We start from the raw sequence: 15,665 nt of genomic DNA, 5'->3' as shown, positions 1-15,665 counted from the left end.
AAGATGATGCAGGGCTGGAGCTGCCCTAGGAAATGGCTGAAAACCAGCATGCTCTGAGGAAGGAACCTTCAGGCTATCTCGAATAGCAACATCGTGAAGAAAAGGAGCAGATCTGGGGCAGAAGGGGCAGATTTGGAGCAGAAGGGATAGATCTGGAGTAGGAGGAGCTGCAGCAAAGGATGGAGGAGGTGAGGAGCAGCTGCAGGTCCTGTCCAGAGGTAGGAGAAGATGGCAGAAAGTAGAACTGGAGCAGAAGAGCAGAAGGGACAGAGCTGAAGCAGAGGAGTAGATCTGGAGCAAAGGAGCAAAGGAGCAGATCTGAAGAGGAGAGGTAGATCTGGAGCAGGCGGGGCTACAGCAAAGGATGGTGGAGATGAGGAGCAGCTGCAGGTCCTGTCCTATCATGGAGAGTGTGGGGGGCTAGTGCCTTTATAGGCCAGACCTAGCTGGTCGACCAGACCAGCTGGCTGGCCTGAGTTTGGTCGGCCATTTCTGGCCCTTTCTGGCCACTGGTTTGGCCCTGCTTTTGGCTGGCCTGCAAGCTGGTATGTGTGCCCCAGAAAATGGGGATTGCTAGTTGCTTAACACCCCCTCTCAATTGCCAATTGGGAGGGGCAAACATTGTGTGCTTGGAGCTTCGTGTAGGGATGTGGACGGTGGTGGTGGCTATCCCTGTGAAATGCCCAAGAGATGCAATGCAAAAAAATGGAGAGAAGGTGACAAGAGGAGTGCCCTGCAAGGGAATTGTTCACTTCCTCAAGTGCCATAGTTACACGTATGATTAGCAGAAATAAGAACACAGAGAAGCTCGCGAGGGAATAAGCCACCCCTCTCACCGCCGAAAGGTGGAGGGAAAAGCAAAGGTAAAGAACAAATATGTCGTAGCAGCACTGATAATCCAGAGATGGTAGGATTCCGCCAAAGGAAGAGGTCGGAGCTGAACAGTGAGCGAGCGTGTGCCCGATCTTGGACCTCGGGAGAGAGGAGTCTATCCCCGCCTCCATGCACGTAGAAGTTTTGAAACATCAAGACACATCTGAACAGAAAGGGTCCCGCCTAGGGAGAACTTGTAGATCCTGGAAGTCGATGCCGATGGAGATCTGGTAGAGATGAAGGATCATGACCTCCTTGTTCAAAGGAATGGGGAGTGTCAAGCCTGAAACTGAAAAGGGAGGGATGGGAGTAGAAGATGGAGGTAAGAAAGGGAGGGAAGGATGGGAGTAGAAGATGGATTTCTCTCCCGTAGTGCGCAACGGAATGAAGAGGAAACTGATATGTTAATAGGAGTGATGCTCCCTGTACCTATGGCCTTCATGAAGCAGCAGGATCTTTAGATCACTAGAGATCTGGGGTCTTTAGATCACCATGGCTCTGATACCATATAGAGAAACGATAGGATTTGCAGTGGAGCGATAAAAAATAGACAATACTCAGACACAACTGAAGAACGGAACTCAGAAAACATAGTGCCTATCGGTAATATGAAAAACTAAATACAAGAACCTCAAGCCGTTGTGTCTCAAGGACTGTCGCTGAGGTGAATCAGAAAGATGATTCTATGTAGAGAAATAGCAGAAAAGATAGTAGCAGAGGGAGCAAAACGCAGTCCTCCGTGTAGCTTGATGATGATGAAGATGATGCAAGGCTAGAGCGGCCCTAGGAAATGGCTGAAAACCAGCATGCTCTGAGGAAGGAACCTTCAGGCTATCTGGAATAGCAACATGATGAAGAAAAGGAGCAGATCTGGGGCAGAAGGGGCAGATTTGGAGTAGAAGGGACAGATTTGGAGTAGGAGGAGCTGCAGCAAAGGATGGAGGAGGTGAGGAGCAATTGCAGGTCCTGTCCAGAGGTAGGAGAAGATGGCAGAAAGCAGAACTGGAGCAGAAGAGCAGAAGGGACAGAGTTGAAGCAGAGGAGCAGATCTGGAGCAGAGGAGCAGATGTGAAGAGGAGAGGTAGATCTGGAGCACGCAGGGCTGCAGCAAAGGATGGCGGAGATGAGGAGCAGCTGCAGGTCCTGTCCTATCATGGAGAGTGTGGGGGGCTAGTGCCTTTATAGGCCAGACCTAGCTGGTGGGCCTGCTAGCTGGTCGGTGGGCCTGCCAGCTGGTCGGCTAGTTTTGGTCAGTCGGACCAGCTCGCTAGCTTGAATTTGGTCGGCCATTTCTGGCCCTTTCTGGCCACTGGTTTGGCCCTGCTTGCAGACCTTTTGGCTGGCCTGCAAGCTGGTATGTGTGCCCCAGAAAATGGGGATTGCTAGTTGCTTAACACCCCCTCTCAATTGCCAATTTGGAGGGGCAGACATTGTGTGCTTGGAGCTTCGTGTAGGGATGTGGACGGTGGTGGTGGCTATCCCTGTGAAATGCCCAAGAGATGCAATGCAAAAAAATGGAGAGAAGGTGACAAGAGGAGTGCCCTGCAAGGGAATTGTTCACTTCCTCAAGTGCCATAGTTACACGTATGATTAGCAGAAATAAGAACACAGAGAAGCTCGAGGGAATAAGCCACCCCCTCTCACCGCCGAAAGGTGGAGGGAAAAGCAAAGGTAAAGAACAAATATGTCGTAGCAACACTGATAATCCAGAGATGGTAGGATTCCGCCAAAGGAAGAGGTCGGAGCTGAACAGTGAGCCAGCGTGTGCCCGATCTTGGACCTCAGGAGAGAGGAGTCTATCCCCGCCTCCATGCATGTAGAAGTTTTGAAACATCAAGACACATCTGAATAGAAAGGGTCCCGCCTAGGGAGAACTTGTAGATCCTGGAAGTCGATGCCGATGGAGATCTGGTAGAGATGAAGGATCATGACCTCCTTGTTCAAAGGAATGGGGAGTGTCAAGCCTGAAACTGAAAAGGGAGGGATGGGAGTAGAAGATGGAGGTAAGAAAGGGAGGGAAGGATGGGAGTAGAAGATGGATTTCTCTCCCGTAGTGCGCAACGGAATGAAGAGGAAACTGATATGTTAATAGGAGTGATGCTCCCTGTACCTATGGCCTCCATGAAGCAGCAGGATCTTTAGATCACTAGAGATCTGGGGTCTTTAGATCACCATGGCTCTGATACCATATAGAGAAACGATAGGATTTGCAGTGGAGCGATCAAAAATAGACAATACTCAGACACAACTGAAGAACGGAACTCAGAAAACATAGTGCCTGTCGGTAATATGAAAAACTAAATACAAGAACCTCAAGCCGTTGTGTCTCAAGGACTGTTGCTGAGGTGAATCAGAAAGATGATTCTATGTAGAGAAATAGCAGAAAAGATAGTAGCAGAGGGAGCAAAACGCAGTCCTCCGTGTAGCTTGATGATGATGAAGATGATGCAAGGCTAGAGCGGCCCTAGGAAATGGCTGAAAACTAGCATGCTCTAAGGAAGGAACCTTCAGGCTATCTGGAATAGCAACATGATGAAGAAAAGGAGCAGATCTGGGGCAGAAGGGGCAGATTTGGAGTAGAAGGGACAGATTTGGAGTAGGAGGAGCTGCAGCAAAGGATGGAGGAGGTGAGGAGCAATTGCAGGTCCTGTCCAGAGGTAGGAGAAGATGGCAGAAAGCAGAACTGGAGCAGAAGAGCAGAAGGGACAGAGTTGAAGCAGAGGAGCAGATCTGGAGCAGAGGAGCAGATGTGAAGAGGAGAGGTAGATCTGGAGCACGCAGGGCTGCAGCAAAGGATGGCGGAGATGAGGAGCAGCTGTAGGTCCTGTCCTATCATGGAGAGTGTGGGGGGCTAGTGCCTTTATAGGCCAGACCTAGCTGGTGGGCCTGCTAGCTGGTCGGTGGGCCTGCCAGCTGGTCGGCCAGTTTTGGTCGGTCGGACCAGCTCGCTAGCTTGAATTTGGTCGGCCATTTCTGGCCCTTTCTGGCCACTTGTTTGGCCCTGCTTGCAGACCTTTTGGCTGGCCTGCAAGCTGGTATGTGTGCCCCAGAAAATGGGGATTGCTAGTTGCTTACACTTCATGTTAATTTTCAGAAGTCTAAGCTGCTCCCTTTGCATTCCAAAGACCGACATTGTCTATTATGGCTCGGGGACATCATTCCACCCACTCAGTTTGTTTGTCATCTTGGTTACCCTTTCGAGTGGGAACTCACTCACCGACAACAAACTGATTGGGTTTTGGCTAAGCTTCGAAAAAAGCTTGAGTATTGGAAACTAGCAACCTGGCCTTTGCACGTTCGTCTTCGAATAGTGCAGTCCATACTTGTGGCATATATTCAATTTTACTTGCTATTGATTATGTTCACTAAGGCAGATCTTACATCTTTCATGTCTGTCTTTATGGAAATCTTTTGGCGATCTAAACATGGCAGAAAAAGTCTGAGTCTGCTCTCGATGCATCGCATTTATTCTCCCATGATGCATGGTGGATTGAACATCACGGATATTCATGTGCATATTCTTGCCCACAGGGGAAAAATGTTGCTGCAATTTCTACAAGGTGATCAGCCTTGGACTCTTATGACTAGGACTCTGGTCACTCATATCAGTATTTCTACATTTGGTCATTGGCAACTCGATCACATGGATTTCTTTTTTGGCTACACTGATGGCACTTTGCCTAGCTGCCCCTTTGTCTCCTGCTTGCTTCTTGACTAGAAGCATGTTCTTTCTCATATGGAATGGAATGGATGGCAATCTTTGCTTGGGAATTCTTTGAAAGCATTCACTGGTCGAAAGTCTTTCAGCCTCCTTGGCTTTACAGGAACCTCGATGTTCTTACTTTGTCTCATTTAAAGGCATCACCTCGGTTGCTGATGTTATAGATGATGCTGGTACTATGCTCCGCTTTTCTCTAGCATCCACTACATATGGATTGGGCTCTCATTATCGTCCTTTGTGGCGACAAATTACTTCTATGCTTTCGCCTTTTGTTCCGATTCCTCCTTTGGAACTCTAGGACCGGCTGGAAGATTGGACTTTAACTTCTCCAGCATCCTCTTCTCGTCCTACCTACATTGTATAAAATCCTTTTGCCTCAACCTTGGGTTTCAGAGAGAGGTGATTCTATTTGGTGAATGCATCACGTAGCCAAGTGGTGGAGGAAAAGATAACAGCAACTTTGGGCCTATAAAGTACCGCTTCAGCAATAGGTTTTCTTTTAGCAAGTTCTTTTGGGAGTGTTTCCATCTAGACAGCTATTAGCTCATCATTACATTGCTCTTGCACTTTGCCACAGATGTTCTGCTTCTTCAGAGACTCTGCCTCACTTGTTTTGGCATTGTCCATGCTCTCGTGAGTTTTTTGATCTACTTCGACAGCACGTTACGTTGGCCTTCCTTTGATTGGTGGAGGGATATTTTCCTTCTAGGCTAAAAGGCCCCAAAATGAGCTCTGATTTTTTCTAATGACATGTAAAAGAGGGGGGGTCAATGTAATCTTGGGTGTCACCATATTTTATGAGGGTTAGGGCATTGATTGTATGTAGATTACTTGCCTAGCCCATACCTTACACATTGCCCAATGGAATTTGATAAACTCGGTCTCCAAGAAAAAGTACACATTTCAAACTTGAATATGAGACTGAAAATTTATGGAATGCAAATTTTGAACGAGATCATTAAATCATTACAAGTGCTATGTTGCATGTGAAGCATGTATGCTAAATAGTGTAGGGTACATCAATGTATTCAAAACATATCAAAAAGTTGTTGATCGTCGTTGGCAAGATGTGACTCGTCATGTCTTTCAAGAGAACTAAATAGAGGCTACGAGATAGGACAGTTGAAAATCTTAATCAAGGCATAAGGAGCAAATTGGGAGGCAAGGAAAGAAATTGGATGGTAACGAAAGACATGTTTGCAATGTTTATGGAGGGAGAAACAATATGAAGAAAAAAGACTCCTTATAGAGTAGTAGGTGCAATTGCATGCATTCAAACAAAGTGAAGAACATAAGCTGTGGTCTCACAATTGGTGGGAGCACTTGTGGTAGAAACATTAGACCACTCCAATGACTATCAATCTTGAGTCTTCAAAAGCTTTAGCCTTTGCACCCAAAATTTTGTGGAGTGACAACTTTACCAACACCTTAGGAGATGCACACTAAGAAGAATTTGTTTTGTAACTTGAGAGATAACCTACAAAAAGTGAACGGAGTGCATAGCTTAGATCAACTAGCAGTAAAGAGGGTGACATTATCTATGTTGGTATCCCTTGAAATATGGAGAAATGGCTTAGGCAGACAACATTTCTGTACCAAGTGCAGAGCTTAGATCAACTAGCGGTAAAGAGGGTGACATTATCTATGTTGGTGTCCCTTGAAATATGGAGAAATGGCTTGGGTAGACAACACCAAAGATGTTGTACCAATGTGGCCCCATCGATTGGCTGCAGCATGGAAATGATGTAGCTCCATCCTGATGTGGGAGTTTATGAGCATCAATAGAATGCAAGAAAAGGAGAGACATTTTAAGGGAGTCGTTGCTAAAGTGACATTGTTCTAGAACATCAACACGGGAGTTTTTTTAAATAATAGGAACACTTGTAAAAATGGATGAGATGCAAATAGTTTGACGAGAACATCATACACATGCTTGACACAAGGTAGGTCAGTAAATGTTATTGCAATAATCTCATGCGTTGAAATGGTTGTTTTGTAATAGTTTGATTGTTGAATTTCTATAATTCTTTTTTGTAGGAAAATAAAAAGGGAGAAAATGTAGCTTAGTTAGGTTCAAACACTAGGTTGGCTTGGACTTGATGTTGTTATCCTAAACTGCCCCGGTGGTTATGCTAAACTCGCCCGGTGATTGGAATAGCAATATATCATTGAGCTAGTTTAGGTCAAATACCAGTTAGCATGATTGTCCTAAACTAGACCTGTGATTCAGACAGAAATAAAGAGCAGACACAACCAGCATAGCGGATGCAACCAAAGGTGGCATGAGTTGGATATATGTCAATAACTTTTACACGCATACAACCCCTGAAGGACAATAGCATCTCTACTAGACATTAAAAATATCCATATCCTTAGCAAGAGGTACATGTAAGACAACTCGGCGTTTGAGTCATTAGCCACCAAATGTTCTAAAAGAAGCTCATTATATTGACCTTAAGAAGAAAGGTGACCCACTTGTATCTAGTCTGCGTAAAGTGATCAAGAGCCTGGCAAAAAAAGACTAGTGATACCTCCATGGGGTCTTAAATATTTTTCAGCTTCACATAAGTGATGATTGGGCGTTTCATACAGCTCACGTTTTTCACCTTAAATCTAAGTCTTCATCTCCATGGCCATTGACAGTATTCTCACACGGTAGCAAAATAAGGCGATGACTCAATATCCAGAAATACAAGTGTATCTATGCTCAAAAGCTAGCAGTGATGCCAGTCTCGTAATTGGGAAAATATATTTATAGTCGCAAGGCCTTCAAACCAAGTAGATCGTGAAAGTTGGCATTGACAAGGTAAGTCAACTCAACAGAGTGCAATTTTATGGTTTATAACATTCGTTTTGGCCAATCAAGCCTTAGTGACCATATAATCATCGTACCTTAAGGGCCGCAAATCACGTCATGCTTGTCCCATGATTTTCAACTTCCCAGTTTTGCATGTGGGTGGCATGAATTTTATTAAGTTGAAATCCATCAACTAAGACTTGCAAGTTTTTAAACTGTTTTGCATAAAGGTATACTTTAAAAGAATGTATGAGTATATCTCTTGTATGTCAAAATAAATTTGTAGTGATAACCACATTTGAAGCTAGGCTCTTGGTTTTTTGGATGAATAGTGTCAACACTGCCAAATCCTATGCCATACAAGATCATTGATGATGAAAAAAATGTAGCACGTTATGTGAGCATATTCAGATCATGAGAAGAGGTGATCATGTATCGAGCATGTATTGCCCTCTAATCAATATGCACCATTCCAAGATCTCTTAATTTTCTATATCATATGTCAGCCATCTATGCATGAGCCATGTTTTGCTTCTTTGAGTCACTTAAAGTTATCACAATGTACAATTCATATTTCATGGTGCATCCAAAGTACTCTTTCATATTGAACAAAAGGATAATTTTGGAACATTTGGACCACACATCATTGTATAAGTACCAGATTAATAACACACCTCAATCGCATGTGTGTGTGTGTGTGCAGTCCATTCTAGTGGCCTATATTCAATTCTATTTGCCTCTGATCATGTTCACTAAAGCGGATCTTGCTTCTTTCATGTCTGTAATCATGGAACTCTTTTGGCGATCCAAGCATGGCCAGAAAAGTCTAAGACTACTTTTAGTGCATCGACTATGTTCACCAAAAATGCATGGAGGTCTTAATATCATTGATATCCAGGTGCACATCCTTGCTCACAAAGGGAAAACGCTGCTGCAATTTATGCAAGGTGATCAACCTTGGGCTGTTATGATTCGTCGCTCTCTGTTACAAAAAATCAATACTTCTGCCTTTGGTCACTGGCAAGCCACTCAGTGGGACTTCTTCCTTGGTTGCTTTGATGGTACATTGCATGGTTTCCCTTTGGTCTCCAGCTTGCTTCTTGATTGGAAGCACGTCCTTTCTCACTTAAAATGGCATGGCCGCGATTCTCTGATAAGAAATTCCTTGAGAGCTGAAAGTTGTTGTGGATGCCATTCATGATGATGGAACTATTTTACCTTTTTCTCTCGCAGCCACATGGTATGGCTTGGGATCTCATTATCATCCTCTATGGCAAAAACTTACTTGTATGCTTTCACCTTTTGTCCCAATTCCTCCTTTGGAACTTCAGGATAGGTTGGAGGATTGGATTTTGACTTCCCGAGAGTCCTCCTTTCGTCCTTTGAGGCTATCTCAGATTACAATGCTTGCATTATATAAAATCCTTTTGCCTCAGCCTTGGGTTTCAGATAAGGCTAATTCTTTTTGGCAAATGCATCGGCCAACTAAGTGGTGGAGGAAGAGACTAAGGCAACTTTGGGCATATAAAGTTTCTCTTCGGCAAGAGGTCCTTTTTTTAAGAGTTCTTTTGGGGGTTTTTCCATTTGGCGAACTATTGGCACATAAACACATTGCTCCTGCTGTATGTCGCAAATGTTTGGCTTCTCAGGAGACTGTGCTTCATTTGTTTTGGTTTTGCTTGTCCTCCTGTGAGTTCCTAGATTTTCTTTGACAGCGATTGAGAATGAGATTCCCGACTCCTACTTTTGGGAAATTCTTCTAGCTCTTCGGTTTTCATCCGCGCACTTAGGAGTTTGATCTTTTCTTTGTTTGGGTTCGTTATTGGGCACTTTGGAGTTTGTGGATAAATAGGAATTGTAAAGTCTTTGGTGCTCCAACATTTTCTTTATTTGCTTGCTTTAAGTGTTCTCTGCAGCAACAATCTTTTTTTGACTACTTATTGAATAGCTACATCAATCATGATGTATATTTAGCATATACAGAGGTTTTCAGCTGATGTAATTTCTACCTCCTCACTTTGAGGTGGTTTTTCTTATAATATAAACAATCATGGCTTTCGCTTCAAAAAAAATGTGAGTGTGTAGAGAGCAAGAGAGATGTACTTATGAGAGTAAGGAGGGAGAAACTATCCACATTCTAGCTACTCATTCTCAAAAAATGGCTCCCACATCAAAGGACCTCCATACCTATTCATTGTAGGACTCATCTCTCTCTTCTGAAACCTTAGCCTTCCTTGCCTTCCTCCTTCCTCTCCTCATCTCCACATTTTAGCTACGTGCTACTCATCCTTGAAAAATGGCTCCCAAGAGGACCTTTATATCTATTCACTGCCAAATTCATCTCTCTCTTGTGAAACCTTAGCCTCTCCTTTGTCTTCCTCCTTGCTTTCATCATCCCCACCATTGGTTTCTCCCATCACATTTTGAGCGTCCCTAGGTGTCCTCAACATGTACCACATTCCCATTCTTGATCAACATAGAAATCCAAGGTAAGTGGTCTTTCTTATGAAAGCTGCATGTCTCTAGCTCGTGTAAATAAATTTCATGAAAGTTTCATAACTAGAAGCCTAGCATAAATGTGAAGTTTCACTTATGTCAATAAAGCAAACAAGTACTTTCTTATGGACAATGCACTCATCCCAATGTTTGCTAACGTGTTATCTTGATTGCAAACATAGGTATATATGTTGACTAACCTTGATGGCTATGAAGCCAGCATCATGCACCTCATATACAGTTGTCATACTAAGGTGAATACCTCAAAATTGTGAGAGAACATTAAAAGACAATGAACAAGGCAAAGGCATGGGTTGTTGATCACTATATCTCATTAGTTTTTTATGGTAGAAGTTGTCCTTTATGCAATTTTTATTAATATGCAAAAGGAAAATAACCAAGTCATTTTCACAAGAAAAGGAACCATGGGATCAGAACATGATCCATTTAAGCGATGGACAAAGTTGATCACGACTAGCTAGGGCATGGCAATATCTATGAAAAGAGGTTCTATACTATACTACATTCAATAGGTTTTTCAATACTATTATTTGTTATTCAATTGCATGGTAACCCCAATGTGGATTTTCTTGTCAACTGAACATCTTCATGAAAGAAACATTTTTCCTTTAATTTTTTACTATTTGCCTCAGTGCACACTCCCAAGGTATCCTTGCTTGTGTAGAGATCTATTTGTGACCATTTGAGGTAGATTCTAGAACTAATGGAGCTAGGAACATTTTCATTCATGATGTTTAAGCAGAGAGCACAAGTTTTCTAGTACATACATTCATTTTTTGCTCATTTGGGTTCTTTGTAGATATCATATTCAAATATGAATCTCCACTTGGAGGACTCTGCATCATAGAATCCTTTCACTTTCATAGAGTTCACTTTGTCACACCTCTTAGAAAGTAAGGAGGGAAGTATTTCTATAATAGACAAAAGGTAAGGAACTAGAATATGTTGGTGAAGTCACATAGATCTTGGATCTATTTAGTCAAAGTAACCAAGTAACCACTGTCCATGTTCTTGGAGTATGCAGAATCCCTATGGTGAAGATCATCAAGCACATGGAGATCACTTGGAAATGGTTCTCTGAATGTAATGATGTGGACATGTACCCTGCCCGTACAGACAACCCTTGAAGTGCCTCTGAAAGGCTGCTATGCTACCCACATGACAGCTCATGTTAATGGTTTAGTAGGGATTTTGCAATGCATAAAGGATTGTAATGTGCATAAAAGTCACATGGTAACACATCTAGTTGATAAAAAGAGTTATACTATGTCACATCCTCTAGAAGAACTACCTCGAGAAAGAAGCCCCTACATGAAGTAAAGCATTGAAGCCTTGAAAGACTATTATACATGGTCAGAGGCACCAAAATATGGTAGTGAATCCAAGTGGTCGAAATGTTTTTCCACACAAGGTTTGAAGCATAAGAAGTGAACATACAGGCAATGTATGTTGGTCTTCATGATGTAAGGAATGCTATTTAGTTTAGCAATGCATTTTCATAAGGAAAACAAGGTGAAATCATGCTTGATTGGACAACATCACTACAAAAATCATTACTACTTTATGGATAAATCTTGTATTTCATGAAAAATATTACTCCATCACATTTAATAATAGCATTAATCACATCTAGCTATGCTTCATATTCTAAGAATGATTGGATGGACGGTGCTAAATGAGTGCTATCTATTTTTTCTATTTAGCACAAAAAAAGGTCCACTCGTCCATGCTTCCATCCAACAAGCCATTTGTTGGGAAGCAAAAACAAACTTATGTTCATGTCTTCATGATAGATGAACAAGTTCCTTTGACATTTCAAAGTTAGGTAAGAGCTTGATCAATGTATTAAAAAAGTTGTGGAAGGAAAGAATGACTGTGGACTAGCATGAAGGCTATCTTCCCTAAACAAATATATTAAGTACTAATGTATTTTGTTGGAATGGTGGCATGACTTGGTATTACATATAGCTATGCTTTATATTCTAAGAATGATTGGATGGACGGTGCTAAATGAGTGTTATCATTTTTTTCTATTTAGCACAAAAAAAGGTCCACTCGTCCATGCTTCCATCCAACAAGCCATTTGTTGGGAAGGAAAAGCAAACTTGTGTTCATGTCTTCATGATAGATGAACAAGTTCCTTTGACATTTCAAAGTTAGGTTGGAGCTTCATCAATGTATTAAAAAAGTTGTGGAAGGAAAGAATGACTGTGGACTGGCATGAAGGCTATCTTACCTAAATAAATATATTAAGTACTAATGTATTTTGTTGGAATGGTGGCATGACTTGGTGTGCCTTCACAATCTTTCCTACACAAATATATTAATTACTAGTATATTTTGTTGGGACGACATCAGGTGAAAGTAAATATTTGTAGTTCTAGGATTCTGGTGTGGATATCTCGAACCTACTCGAAACCCTTATACCCAAATCTCGGAACTCTTGTGTTTGGGGTCTTAGGACACTTGAAACTTGGTCCCAAAATCCTTCAATCTGGATGTAGTAGCTTGCTTCTAGATCCTAAAATCCTTGGATCTAGATCTCAAAAATCCTGAATCCAAGTCTCAAAATCCCTAATCTTAGATCATGAGAAGCATTTCATAAGATGTTTCTTGACACAGAATTTTCTGATCTCTAAGATATGTTTTTTGAGACAAAATTTTGGTAAGGGAATCAAGAGACACTTATTAGGATAAAAATAATTGAATATTTTATGCCTAACATTGGAGATTTTTAATACTTTATACGCCCCTCTCCCAAACTCTCAGTGCACATGTGTCCATGCATGCACACATGCACACACTCATGCGATCTCTCTCTCTCTCTCTTTCACACACACACACACTTTTTTTTTTTTTGGTGAAATCTTTGATTGATTATATTATATGAGTAGCAACCTCAAAATAAGGTGCTAAAATTACATCAATTGAAAATTTTAGTACATGCCAAAAAGACCTCATGATCTATGCAACAGGTCTGCAAGCAATCAAAGAAAGATTGCTACAGAGAACACCTAAAACAACCAAACAGAGAGAAAGTAGGATCACCAAAGACTTTACAATTCCTATATGTCCATAAAGTCCATAGTGCCCAGTAGCGAACCCAAACGAAAAAAAGATGAAACTCTAGTTTGGATGGATGAAAACCAAATAGCCAGAAGAACTTCCCAAACGGAACAAATGGGGATCTTGCTCACAGGGGAAAAAATCACAAACAAAAAAGAAAAGAAAAGAAATATCGCCGAGTTTGCATTCAATGAGGATACTTGAGTTACTGTATTAGACTTGATGTACTAGAAAGAATTTAGTATTTCTAACATCACCGATGCGTTCAGAGTGGGTAAAAAGCCCTAGAATGACTTTTGAAACCTAAAAATGAGCCTCGAAGGCTATAAAAGGCCAAAAAAGGCCCAAAAAGCCAGTTGCACAAATGAAAGTGATTTCAAGGGTCCGTTTTCAGCATTTCAAAATTCATTTGGGGGGTCCGGATGCACCAAGCCCCAAAATGATCTCCCTTTTTTCCTAATGCTTTGGACTATGGCACTCCTTGCATAGGGTTTGCCAAAGAAGAGGGTTATAAGGCTCTAAATGGCATTAAACTTGGTCAATAGGTTCAATATAGAATTCTTGCCGACTTGCACTTTATCCTTTTCATTAGATAGGCACTTTACCCATTCCTTTCAGGGACATTCGGGCCTTTGGCTCATAAGGAAAGATCTTATTGGAATGGAAAGTCTAGCACAAGAGATTATGCCAAAAGCTTGCTCTTCACTAAACTTTGGTCCCATGTACATGTGCATGGGACCATCTTTCTTGCCTTTTGAATTCCTATTCCTACCTAGGCCCCAATTAAGGTCCTTTAGGAGAACAAAAGGAAATAGTGGCCCGAATGGGACCAAAATATCTTCAATCTCTCCACATGTATGGCCTTATGTAAAGACATAACACTCTATATAAGGCCATACATGAAGGGCCAATGAGGCCTACATGGCCAAATTGAAGGGCCTCAAAGGGCCTACATGCTCTCACAAGTGCCTATGTGGCTTTTATAAAGGCCCTATAATATTATATATGGCCCTATAAGGAGCTACATAAGGAGGCATTGAAAAACTGTTATGTTAAAGGCTCCTAAAAGCCTCTACTTGAGGCCATTAATGAAGAGGGAAGAAAACATATAAATCTAACCATAATGCCTTATAAGGATCTACATAAGATCATACATGAAGGACATTCATGCTCCTATAAGGACATGACCATTCTAATGGACATACATGCTCCTATAAGGACCTACATTTAACATTATCTCTCTAAGAACCTATGAGGCTATATAGAGCCTTGTAGAGGCTTATAAAGCCATGCATGACCTTCTTATATGGCCTTAAGTATATCCTTGTAGGAATTTATGCATTGATCATGGCGTGATGATTAAGTTTGTATATTCTCAATAGAATAGTCACATATGTTTACTTGAGTTATATACTTTCATTGCCAAAATTTATTTGCACTACATATAGCCTCTATGAATTGTAGTAATTGTGTGTTTTTTTAAAAATGTGTGTTGTGGATTATGTTGCATGTAGGTTTTATGTATTCAACTAGAAGCATTACACATATTTGAAGAATTGAACCAAAATTGAAGTGAGTATCTAGAGATAACATTTTGAAGCACATATATGCCACGTTTTTGCAAAAAAATGTCACATTACATTCTGAAATATGAGAGTTCATGAGATCAAAACATGCAAAATATTAGGCTACATAAGATTATAGGGCCTTGTGATTTGAAATGCGCATGATTAAACATATCAACATACACCAACATAACAAACAAACATCTTTATATTTCAAAGGACTCATCTTGTTACATGACAAACAAACATCTTTGGATTTTATGATTAAACATATCAACATACATGTACATAACAAATGGACATCTTTATATTTCAAAGGACTAATCTTGTTACAAATTATTAGGTGAGAAAAAACATTCCTTTAAAATTCACGAGTAAAAACAAAAGGAAAAAAATATTCACGAGCAAAAAACATTTAAAAAATCACAAACATAATCGATTGAGGCAACATGTGATGTGTAATATATCAAGGCATGATAAAAACATAGCATAGAAGGGAGCATTATTTTGTGAGCTAATCCTAAAAGAAGAGGCTTAGCGTGAATTAAATACAAGAGTCCGATGTGCACAAAGTAAAAAGAGCATAACCATGCTGGCCCTAGCATACGAGGAAGCATATTTTTGTGAGTTCACCCTAAAAGAAGAGGTTTTACGTGAATAATATATATGAGAGACCAACATTTTTGTTGGCCCAACTACTTTGGTTTTAGCCTAATTAGTTGTATTCAATGAATCATATGTGCACAATGTCCATGATATAGCCCTTCCACAATGGCCCATGTAGTACCCAATTAGATCATGGTGCCCTTTGAGAGAACAAACTACATGCAAAGTTAAAGACATATGGGAACAATAAAATTTAATGTGTATTATCTCAAAGAAAGAAAAGGAATGAGAAAGAAGGGAGTTTGAAACAAATACGAAATTGAGTAAATGATAGATGGACTTAGCAGCTAAGATAACATGCACTACAGTATGCTCATGGTGCCTATATAGAAGAGGTACAATGTAGGCCTTTCCTAGGTTTGGCCCAACAAGATCAAGTACAAGAGGTTGCATTGTGAGTAGTAGATTGGTCTTGTATCCTCCCCCTACCAATGACACCACATGGCTTCAAGCTACCAAG

This window comes from Dipteris shenzhenensis, chromosome 23 (assembly GCF_047967505.1).
Source record: "Dipteris shenzhenensis isolate YYH24624 ecotype China chromosome 23, Dip_SZ_1.0, whole genome shotgun sequence".
Lineage (NCBI taxonomy): Eukaryota > Viridiplantae > Streptophyta > Polypodiopsida > Gleicheniales > Dipteridaceae > Dipteris > Dipteris shenzhenensis.
Note: the sequence above shows the minus strand (reverse complement) of the source record.